The sequence below is a fragment of the Lygodium microphyllum genome, chromosome 21 (assembly GCF_053477565.2).
Source record: "Lygodium microphyllum isolate KBCC chromosome 21, Lygodium_microphyllum_v1.1.10, whole genome shotgun sequence".
NCBI lineage: Eukaryota > Viridiplantae > Streptophyta > Polypodiopsida > Schizaeales > Lygodiaceae > Lygodium > Lygodium microphyllum.
The window spans coordinates 126,912,001-126,924,293 of record NC_141155.1 but is presented as its reverse complement, the minus strand read 5'-3'; the positions used below and the strand labels follow the sequence as shown (position 1 = coordinate 126,924,293).

The 12,293-nt window shown below is 45.2% G+C and overlaps 1 protein-coding gene across 8 annotated transcripts in view; it reads left to right on the top strand.

Moving 5' to 3' along the window:
* Positions 1–2,198: 2,198 nt before the first annotated feature.
* Positions 2,199–12,293, top strand: part of LOC148018535 (uncharacterized) — a 34,465-nt gene continuing 24,370 nt past the window's right edge. For all 8 annotated transcript variants that reach the window (XR_015687663.1, XR_015687662.1, XR_015687660.1 and 5 more), the window contains exon 1: positions 2,199–2,586. The gene's annotated coding sequence lies outside the window, so the exon portion shown is untranslated. The remainder of the gene's footprint in view (positions 2,587–12,293) is intronic.

The window sequence follows — 12,293 nt, the reverse complement described above, 5'->3', positions numbered from 1 at the left end:
TCATCTCTCTCTCTCTCTCTCTCTCTCTCTCATGCGAATCATTAGGACAACATGCAAACAACATTGGTGGGATCGAAGGTGTTGGTGGCAGTGGCTAGGGGCAACCACGAGCAAGCAGATGGACTAGCCACCGATGCATCTCTCTCTCTCTCTTTGTAGTGGAGATGTTGCTAAAGCCCTTGCATACACCTTGGAATGTTGTTGTTGTTGTCCATGCCTACACAATCTAGGCATGGCTTTTTCCCATGTTGTAGTTGCTATAATTCTCAAAATTCTATGGAGCCATGGTGTAGGTTCAAGACATCACCAATGGTGTCTAATGTGTGGTTCCATGATTTTGCAATGCTACATGCACAGAGTTATTTGAATGATCTACAAATAGATCAAGGCCGTGGATGTTCGTGGGGAGTTTGAATCATGCAATATTGAGCAAGTTTGACATGTTATAATCTAGTGCAAATCAGGCCAACTTGGAGAAATGGAGGCATATTCATTTGTTGGTATGTAGCAAAGCTAGGGAAGAAGAAGCCATGAGCAGTCCTTTGGATGCATGAAGCTTTTCTTTCCATATCTAGCAAAGAAGCAAGATGAAGTTGCAAAGCTATTGGCTAGATCTTCAATCAAACAATACACCTAGATTATTAAAAAAACAAGTATCCAAGTGTTGATTAGCTTGAACAAACCAATGGTTATTGGGATTATGTAAGCTTTTGCATTGGAATGGATCTGGCTAGAAGAATATTGATCATTGTTGTATGTTTCTTTGTGAAGTCCTTTGATTGGAATTAGAAGATATTGCAAGCATTAGGAAGCCTTATGCTTATGTGTAACCCGGACGTACCGTCCCAAGTCGCTAAATGAACATGATACATAAGCTTTAATTGTTGAAGAAAATTGTATAGTTGCCCCTCTTTCTCTCTTAGTATTTGAACTACAAAACTCCAAAAATGACCATCAGAGACCTACAAAACAATATTTGAACTCAAGTTGCATTCTTTTAGGGCTTTCTAGCCATCTTTAACTTTAGGTGCTACTCATTGTACAAGTGAGGTGATTAGCCTAGTTGCTTATGAAACTGCATGTAATGGGGTAGCTAGGTGTTCATGTTTGCATGGCCACCAATACTAGGACAAATTTTTTTAGCTTGTCTTGTATTTGCATGTAGGAAATTTCACTTTATGATTTGCAATTCTAAGACAATACTCTCAACTTTATGCTATAATGATAAAATTTGAAGGCGGTAATAAGTTTTTCAAATTAAGTGTAGAGTGACCTATGCTTCATTATGAAGGGTAGATAATTTTTTCTCACACTAATATGAGTCATATACTTTACACATGATGTCTAATATGTAATGGGCTCATACTTTGCACTTTCATGATTAAAAATCACATTCTAATACATGTATAACACATGCAATTTGTCTTGGACCAAGAGCAATTCTTTTCTTTATCTCATATATTAAGAAGAAGTTTCGTGGGCTTTGCCATGTGGTGGATGCCACCAACCAACCCCCCCCCCCCCCCCCCCCCCCGCCGCCCCAAAAAAAAATAAAAAAAATCACACACACACACACACGCACGCACCCACGCACGCACGCACGCACACACACACGCACACGTGTATGTATATGTATATATATGTGTACATGTACATGTACATACATACATAGTATGTATGTATGTAAACATGATCGTTATGCTTATAAAATATATATTAATTATACTATAATTATTAATTATATTATTAGCATAATAGATCTTATATTATGTAATACAATGAATATACATTATATAGTTAATATTATAATTTGTATGTAATATAATTATGTATTATTAATATATTATCATATGTGTGTATATATACATACTCGTCAGCTAGCATGCACACGTACTTTCTCTCTTTCACACATTTCAAGGTATTTTTTTCTTATGCATTAATTTTACTTATTATAAATGTCTCTCTTTTTCTCTCTAAAATTCAATGTTTTTCTACATTCAATATACTTTAATATTTATAAAAGTGTGAAGCATTGCCCTAGAAAGAGTGCCGAGCACAAGGATAGCCTGCACACATTGTTAGAGCTTTCCAACCAATAAATAATTGGTCATTTCATGCTTCAATAAGTTTCATACTAAAAGCCCTTACACACTTACCTTAACCTTCAAATAGCCTCATTCCTAACACTAACATGAACGCGCATTAAAAACTAGCATAGCTGCCCTTCAACACCAGCGCGAAGCACCGGGATGTAACTGGAAGAATGAGCAAAAAAATCTGAGTGCTTCTGGCCAGAGAAAAGAAGAGCTATTCGTGAGAGAGCGATGGCAGCAACCAAGCCTTACCCCGCGCAGGTGGGCGCTGCCATAAAGACCCGTTGCAGGCCTCCCCCGAGGGAACATCCCATCGCAAATAACATATGGCAATAATCACCAGCTCATGACCGTCAATCGTCTGTTTGGTTGCGTTTCTTCGCTCCTCCGGTTGGGTTTTAGGGTTATGGGATTGACGCAGGATGGGTGAAATGAGAAGTTGGGATCGATTGATCAAGCGGGAGCAGAAGCATTTATCACTTTGCTTTACGAGGTACACTCAATTTTCATTGCATTAAAACACACGTTGAAGAAAATGTTGCTTCTCTATTGAATGGCATGCAATGAAAATGGTTGCTTGATGTGCACTACATTGGGTAGATCAATTGGCTTGCTTCAAGTTAACTAAAGTTCACACTAGTGGTTGATGTGCACTATTGAGCAATTGATTACAACACGCTGCTTGTTGAGAAGAGATAATGAATAACATCATGTTAATTAAAATTCACTAGTGGTTGATGTTGCACTCACTATCTGGTAGAGCAATTGAGTTACATCAAGCTAACTAGAGCCACACACGCCCTGCCCCCCTACCCCCCCAACCACCTGCACACGTACATGTGCATTGTGCACTTGGAGGCAGTTGAAGCAACCTGGATTAACTTGTTCTAGGCAATGCCTAACTTTTGGTATTTGCTTACATGAAACACAATTTGATTAACTTGTTCTAGGCAATGCTTTTGCACCCTTTTTAATCCTACTATGTTGATGATCATTATGATAAACCGACATTTGCTCCCATATTGGTTCATGTCTAATGGCAGTCCCACCAAAGCTTGATCGATCAAAGTGGTTAGCTTTGAAGAGTTGCCTCACTAAGTTGGCATGACATTAAAGGATCTAAAGTTTCTCCAACCCATTATGTAATCCTCTAGCTTCCAAGGATTTGCTTCTAGTATTGGACACTTTCTTTCTAGTGTTGTGGTGACAAGGGCCCATCTTTGTAGGCTTTGAATATGACACAATTTAAATGTTTTTATCAAGTGTGTTATGGTTGGATAGGAAGAGGATCCTTACCATTAGTGTGATGATATCTAGGAGTGAAAAGATTGTGTGAAGATATGCTAGGGTTTGCACAGAGACAACATAGACAATATGAACCCGACTAAAACACAAAAACTCAGACAAAAACGCAAAGATGCCAAAACACAAAATGCAAAATGCAAAATGCAAAAACACAAAACGCAAAAACACAAACAAACAAAGAAAAGAGAGAACTTTGAAGTGAATGAATCAATGCTATAAATGATGGAAAGAGTATACAAGGTGCTCAAAGGTAGAGCAATGGGAGTAGTTGGAGAGTGCGGTCCACTAGAGATGGATCTTGAGTGCTGTAACAACTAGTCAGAGCTGAAAAAGTGCTGAATGTAGAAGGGCAACAGGCTGGAAACCAAAACGTGGTAGATTGGAGGTTGAATTTGGCAAACATAGTAGTATATCACCAATCAGAGGCTGAAAAACTGATAAAAAAGGCTGTAAACAGCAAGGCGATAGCTAGGAGGGTGAGTTGGATGTCATACGGGCTTGCAATGACAAAAATGCAAACTGATGTCAATCAAGAAGTAGATCAGTAGGGCAGCCAATCAGAGCTGAAAATTCAACCATTAGGGGTTGTAGGAGTAGTTGCCAACAACAAGAACAATCTCTAGACAATAATTGGATAGGTGCTAGGTATGGGCTGCAATTAATAAATGTTGGACAACAAATGGATGTGGGTTGTAGGCTGGAAATAGGGCACCAACAGCATTGGAGAGAGTGTGGATTATGTGACTTGCAAAACAAGGATAGGCTGAATGGTGGGCAACCTTCCATTTATAGATGTAGAAGGATCCTCCCAAATTATGGTTTTTCTTATGAAATACAAAATCTCTATGGGAACACATTTCTTTTTAATGAAAGTTTTGATAATTATATGTTTTGGGGTTGTTTGAAAGAGCTAATAAGTTTGTAATGCATTTTTAGGTCAATATCCCCTCTTAGGCTCAAAGTTAGAACCGAAAAGGCACCGTAAAAAAGGCTAAACGACCCCAAGGCGTCCCACCCCAAAGTAGCCAAGGTGTTAGATAGGGTGCTTGTCCACTTCCCAATGGCCTACCAAGACTGTAGAGGCGACGGTTATCTTAACAAGGGAGCCTAACTAATCACCCTATGGAGGCCAATGCATTAGACAAAGGGTGCTTGTCAGCTGCCTGTGGCCTATTAGGACCTATGAAGGTGGATGGAACCACATTGAACTTTTTTTTTTTTTTGGGATTTTTCTTTTTCAAAAAATGGTTTTGAATAAGGTTTACATCCTATTAAGTAACTGTGCCTGAGGGGAAGAATGAAAGGGATGGTTAGGTCCGCCACATTACAAAATAGATAAGTTATCTCGACTATCTATGGATATTGGTGACTAAGAAAAAGAGTGAAGAGGTAAAGGGGTGGAGAAGTATGTGTTAAGAGTGCAATGAATGTGGAAGCATATGATTGGGCTGAAAGAAAAAAGTGAACATGGAGAGAGAGAGAGAGAGAGAGAGAGAGAGAGAGAGAGAGAGAGAGAGAGAGAGAGAGAGAGTGTGAGAGAGATTGAGAACGGAGTGTGATGGCGGGAGCGAGACAGGAACCCTACTGTCGGTCCGTCCTTTCTGCGCCCATTTGGCCCGTCGCTGTCGTCGTCGCCTGACCCGTCCGTGCCAGTCGTTGTCGTCGCCTGTCCCATCCGCGTCAGTTGCCGTCGCCTGTCCCGTCCGCGCCCGTCCTCGCCTGTTCGTGCCTGCTCGGACCCGCTCGCCCTGGTCCGCCCTGGTTCGCGCCCCATCTGAACCTTGCTCAACATCGACCTAATCATTTGTGAGCCCCCGCGCGCACGTCTCTGCCGTTTTCCCTGTCCGGCGGTCCCTGCGTCTGCATGACGACCTGCCCCGCGATTCCCTGTGTCGGTGCGCCTGCCTGGCCCCTCATTTGACTCGTTCTACTGAACTTGTGGCGTCGGCTGACCTGCCCTGCGAACCTGAGACGTCGGCTGACTGTGACCTGGCTAACTTGCCCTGCAGACCTGCGACGTCGCCCTTGGCTGCGCGCCCTGACAGAGAGAGAGGCCAGTAGTATGGCTGGCTGGATATGGCTTTTATCGACCAGACGGTGGCTGCCCTTGGTTCTGATTCTGATACAGAAGAGCCGGAGGATATGGTTCCTTTCATGGAGGAGATGCCTTCTGGTTCCGACCTGCCGCCTGTGGGCAAACGCTCCAAGCATACTTCCGACGAGATAATGGGTCCTCCGGAACGTTCCTATGCGCAGGTTGCCTCTGATTCTGTGGATTCCCAGGAGATTGACTGGGAGCATTTGCTGGAATTTGCCAATACTTTGCTTGGCGATTATGTCCAGCATAATCATGAAGCTTTTTCTGACTCGGGAACGGATGAAGTGCTGGAAGCCACGGTGGACCCGAAATCAGTCTTGCGGTCTTTTTCGGTGTTTATGACCGTGCAGTTATACTCTTCTTCACTGGCCGGATCCTAGTGCTTTCCCATATCCGCCAGTGGCTGCACCATTTATTACAAGGGGAATGTGTTGAGGAGATCTTTCTTGGACCCCGCAGCTTTTATGAGGTGCTGCTGAAATCAGAGACACATCGGGCTGAGCTCCTATCCAAGTTGCCATTGTTCTTTGATCGCCGCTTGGTCCATGTTGTGCCATGGCGCCCTATGGCAAACTTTCAGCGCCTGCTTCAACGTGAATGCCCAGTGTGGGTTGAAGTGGAAAATTGTCCGGCAGTCTATTGGCCATTGTTAAAGGATGCGATGGCAGTTGTGGGAACGGTGCTGGTTCCCCCAAGCCTAAGGGCTATGAATCGAAACCGTTTATGCATGTTATGGGACACTGCCAGGAAAAGGCCTGCGTGGCTTCGTCTCAATTGCTCTGGCATGCATCCTTTGCACTTTCGCTTGAAATGGGGCAACTTTGCAGGACACTGCTTTTCGTGTGGAAAATTGGGGCATTTTATGGCCGAATGCCCAGAGAGACAACCGTCTTCAGATGATGCGCATGTTGTGCTACCTAAGGATGACATGGTGCTTGATGCACCTAATGTTGTGGATAAAGGTAAACAACATGTCCTGGGTTTGGATTCCCGTAGCAATGACTGGCTCGAGGCACGTCCCAAAAAAGGTAAAAATTTGGATGCAGGCCTGGTGGATTTTGGGCCTAATGTTTCACAGGATTCCGTGTGCACGTATATGCGCATGAAAGAAATGTTCTCTTCATAGCATACTGCGCGTACTATGGTTCCTTCTGCCCCCCGTACTCGGTCTACAAGGAAAGTCTATATAGACGGTCCAAAGGGCCCACCTGCTAAGCTGGCGTTTGATACTAGAGGTAATGTGATTACACCCTAGGATCATTGTTATCCCCGTTCCACTCCCAAGGCAGTGGATATTCCATCTACCTCTAAAGCGGGCCACCAGAATTCATTTGCAGTGTTAGTTGATTTTCTGGATGAAGGTGTCCTGGACGCTCTCGCGGAAAAGGTGAAATCGAGGCAACAGGTGCCTCGTTCCTGATTCTCTTTTTTGAAGATATATGAAGATAGCCACGTGGAATGTGCGAGGCATTTGTTCTCGTCATAAGCAACATGCCATGTGGACTGTCTTGCATGAGAACCAATGGGATGTCTTGTGTGCGGTTGAGTACAAGAGTCACGGGGAAGCAGGAAAAGTTGTGGATTGCCATGGGTTTCGCCTGTTTTATGCAGGGATACATGCTATGCACTATTCGGGCGTGCTTATGATTGTCCATGAGAAATACCAGCCTGTTCTTATTCAAAATGATGTATAGGGCTGCTTTGTGGTAATCGAAGTTTTATTTGAAGGAGAGATTTTATGGTTGTTGGGCCTCTATGCTCCGAATGACCTTGCATCCCGATGGGATCTTTGGAAGACTTTGCAAAGCTCCATGTCCCTTGGCAGAAGGGGTTTTTTGATGGGGGATTTCAATATGTGTGTTGACTCTTCTCTGTCCACTTCAGGGCATTCGGTAATGGATGCTTTGGAAAGTCGGGTATGGAATGCCTTTGCTCTTCACGTACTTAAGCAAGATCTGTGGTCTTGGCTCCACCCTTCTTCTTCAGGGTTTACTTTTCATTCCGCACAATATGCAACTACTTGGTCGCGGTTGGACCGAATGTATATCATGCAGGGGGATGATTTTCTTCCCGAGATGCTGGAAATGAAAGTCTTGCAGCAATATGCCTTGTTGGACCATTTCCCTCTCCAGCTTGAGATGCTTACACAACCTATTGTACCTTTTATGCAGTTGTTGGATAGACTCCCTTTGCGTTTCAACTCGTCTTATTTGAAGCATCCAATCTTTCAGGGCTATATACAGCAATTGATTGAGAGGTTTTTATTGGACTTCGCCTCTGAGGGCTTGGCTTCCTTTGCACGGCGGCTCTCTAATGTGCAGCGGGTTGCTCGGCAGTATGGGATCCATCATGTCTCTATTTGTCGGCGGCATCGACATGCAGTGGAGGATTTACTAGCTTTGGTTCGTTCGCTGCTGGTAGACACCCCAGATGATGAATTTCTGCTGTCACTGGCGATGTGTTTGGCTGATCTTATTCAAGTATTTCAGTTGAAATCCTATTAGTAGGCCAAACTGCACAACTTGACTGACACATTGCAAGATAGTGCTTGTCAGACTCATAAGTTCTTTCGCGCCTTGCATGCTTCTCCTACTCGAGAAAATATGATTAGACTTCAGGATTCAGAAGGTCGCATGGTCACTGATCCGCAGACCATTGTCAATATGTGCATAAATTATTTTATGGATCTTCTTGGTTCTTCTCCGTCGCCTCCTAACCAGGTTACGCATGCACGCTCGGTCTTCCATGATCCGGTCCGCCAGCAGGTTCCACTTGATATGCAAACTACTTTGGAGGCAGATATTTGTGAGGAGGAGGTTATGGATGTTTTGTTACACCTGCCTAAGGATAAAAGTCCTGGTTGGGATGGTCTCACCAATGAATTCTTTGAGAGCTCGGCCACCCAGCTGGTGAAGCCATTGGCGGCTATGTTTCAGCAGGTTTGGGAAACCGGGGTCATGCTTTCCTCATGGAAAGAAGGCCTTATCAAACTGCTTCCAAAGGTCCCTTCACCGTCGATGTTGCAACACTGGAGACCAATTTCTTTGATGGGTTCGATGTATAAAATCTTTTCCAAAGTGCTGGCGAATCGACTTCACAAGCACCTTCCAGCTATTGTGCATCCTCTTCAATATGGTTTCATTAAGGGCCGCAACATTCTGCATAATATCTTAAATGTGCAAATGGCTATTGACTATGCGAGGCCTCCAGTCAGGAAGTGGTATTGATTTAATTGGATCTGGAAAAGGCTTTTGACTATTTAGACTGGTCTTTCATTGTAGAACTTATGTCTGCCATGGGTTTTGGTACTCGGATGTCCCGATTGATCTACACCATTAGCGCTGCGGCTTCTTCACGCGTTATGCTCAATGGTGGGGTTACAGAGCCATTTGTCCTTGCACGCTCGGTGAGACAGGGTTGCCCTTTGAGTCCTCTCTTCTTTGCCCTGGCGACTCACCCGGTTCTTTCAATGTTATCTTCAATGGCGGCTTCTGCACAGCTGGCTGGATTGTCTCTTCCTTTGGGACAGCACTTCATTAGCCAATCTCTGGCTGATGATAGCTTTATGATTTTGCGTGCGGACAAGGACAACATTCGCAAGGCATTAGATGTTTGGATGCTCTTTGGCCATGCTTCTGGTCTTCGCATCAATGCCTTCAAATCAGCCATTCTTAGTTGCACGGAGTCTGATTTACAGTCATTGGGTTGGCAGGGTCAGGTTGTTTCCCGTGGCTCCATTGTCAGGCAACTTGGATACCCATTGGGGGTTGATGTTCGGCCAAAGGAACTACTGGAGTGGATTTCACAGAAACTGGCAGCTAAGTTTATGTATTGGAAGTCGCAAGCGTGGCCATTCCATGTCCGCTTCAAAGTGGCTCAAACAATTATGCTGCCAATGCTCACATATTTTTTGCCATTGCTGCCGTGGGCTCCTACTACTTTGAAGGCTCTCACTCGCCCCATTCGTTTCATGTTATGGAAGAAGGATTCATTGCATGCAGGTATTTGGTGGATTTCATGGGCACATACATGTACCCCCAAATGCCTGGGTGGTGGAGCTATTTTGGATGCTGAAACTCATATGCTGGCTCTTCGTTGGTCTCTTTTTCACGCTATGTGTGTGGTTCACAACCCGTGGACCATTATAGCCCGTTATTTTCTTGAGGACAGCGGGCTTTGGCATGGTAATACACGTCTTCGGTGCTCCTGGTGGCATGTCCTTAATGCAGACACTCGATTTTCCAGTCCCTCCTCCTCTCTGTTACTGCATTTGGTCGGCTCCTGGAAAGTGGTGCTCCAAAAGGCGTGTTGGCATCCAATGGGGGACCGCTTGCATACTAACTCCTTTCAACTGGAATTGTTGGCAGTCTCGAGATTACTTTCATGGGAAGACAAACATGAGCTCAGACCAAGATTTAATCGCATGGCCCGCTTGGGTGTGACTTCAGTTGCGGATGCCACCCTTGCCACTCGTAATGTCTTCGCATCCTTTCGTACTGCCAGGAGACTGTTCAGGATCCCACGCGGATACTGTGATTTATGGGAACAGCTTTTGTCGGTGCTTCGGGGCAAGCAACCCTTTCCTGCCCTGGCGGTGGATCGTCCTTGGCAGGACTGGGATCTTGTAGGCCAGTTGAGCCTTGAAAAGGCCTCTGCTAATCAGGTGTATCATCTTCTCATTAAAGATCAATGGCTGGGTGTGAAAGCTAACACTGTATGGGGATTGCGGAAATCTCAGTCATGGTGGAAGGCAACTGTGATGGAGGGCTGGTTGAATAAGACACCTTTCACATGCAAGGTCTTTCTTTGGTGGGTGATGATTGGTGGTCTTCCTCTTGCCTCGGCCCTTTCCAAGCGGAGAATCTCGAACGGCAATTGTTTCTTTTGTACCACTACTGTGGAATCGGCCCGACACCGGTTTATTTCTTGCCCCCTCACCAAGAATATCTGGTCACTCTTGTCACAAGTTTGGCGCGCAGTGGTGGGGTCCTCGCTAACCCCTTTCGATTGGGTTTTTGTGCGCCCAAAATACCCCACACGGCCACAGTTGCATATGAAGATCTTATTCCACTTTTTCAGATACTGGGGATGCTGGCACATTTGGACCATGCGGAATGCCTTTCTTTTTGATTCGGCCTCTAATGTACCGAGACACATTGCTCGGCTTAAAGGTCTCTTGCATTGGCAGATAGATCTCATTCGGCACTCGGACTTGTTCCCTCGGGAGGACTTGCTTCCCTGGCATAGGGCAATTTCCTCTGGGTCTTTGCCATGACTTGTGGAATTTTTTCGTGGCTTAGTTCTGGGATTTTACACACGTTGGCCTAGGGCCCTCATGTATCTTGTAATCGTGTAAACTTGTACCTTTTTTTCGTAATTAATACAATTACCTTTTACGAAAAGATAGAGAGAGAGAGAGATGGCGGAACTGTGGACGCGATTTCCTGCCGGCGCTCGTGTTTCCCCTGACCAGTGGACGTTCAAATCTGCCTTGCGTGTTGCCTGAGCCCTCCTGGCAGTCTTGCGCTGGGTCCATTCCTGCTCGAGCCTTGCCCTATCACGCTTGCGAATAGTTGACCTGCACTGCAAACAGTCTTGCTCTGCGACCTGACATTCCCGTGACGCCCTGCTCTGCGTTTGAGTGAGAGACTGAACAGAGATCAATTGCATCCGTTAAGAATCATACCCTCAGGCCGTGTGCCCTTTCAACTGCCCACCTTGTGCCTAAGCCCTGTCGCCAAACTGTCTTGCGTCTGGTGTTGGGTATCTGTGCCTTCTGCACAGGGAGCTGGCCTGTGACCTTGCAGCTGTTGGCAGGCTTGAAGGCCGTCTGACCTGCAATTCGTGGCTCCCTGTCTGACCTGCGTAGGGTTTGTTCATGGTGTTTTGTTCTGCATCTGGGTGAGACAGAGAGTTAGAGAGAGAGAGAGTGAGAAGGCCTGTACAGACAATACACAGAGTGAGAGAGAGAGAGTGAGAAGGCCTGTACACAGAGAGAGAGAGAGAGAGAGAGAGAGAGAGAGAGAGAGAGAGAGAGAGAAGGCCTGTACAGACAGTACATCAAATTCTCAATCTACACAAAGAGCCTGAAGCACATCTGCTTGTAGAAGGTCACAGATTCTATTCAGATCTGTGACAGCCAGTCATGGTTGAGAGAGCTTGTAATAAGGTTAAAGATCGGTTATGGCGAATCTGCAGGTGTCTAATGGTATTGATATGGCCTTTCTTGACCAGCATATAGGAAATGGGGATAATAAAGATTTGGTAGAATTGGATGGTGACTCGTCAGCTAAAGATTCTGGGCAGTTGATGGTTGGGGATGAGATGGGTAAGCGTCGTAAGATGTCGGTTGATGAACCGTTTTTGTGTGCCCCGAATTGGCCTCAGCAAAATGTTCATGCTTCATGCTCTCAGACTGATGGGTCTCTTTAGTTTATGCTGGCCACTGCCAACAATCTCATGTCGGATTATGCTCATGCCAATGAGGGTAAAGCGAGTTCTTTACCGAAAGGGGAACATGTGGTCGATGCTATGGAAATTGATCTAGTCCTTCAGCAGATTGCTACTTTCCATGAGAGGGAAGCCATCTTTTACTTTACGGGAATGACTCCTTTGATCACTAGAATTCGTGCTTGGTTGCAGTCTATGCTTGTCAGTGTTGAGGTGTGTCAGGGTGATGCTTCAGGGCAAGTGCAGGCCCCTCTCGTTGAAGAGATGTATGATGGACCTAGGGGGTTTTTTGAGGTTCTTTTTTGTTCCCCAGAAGTGCATGCTCACATTATGCAATGCATCCCTTT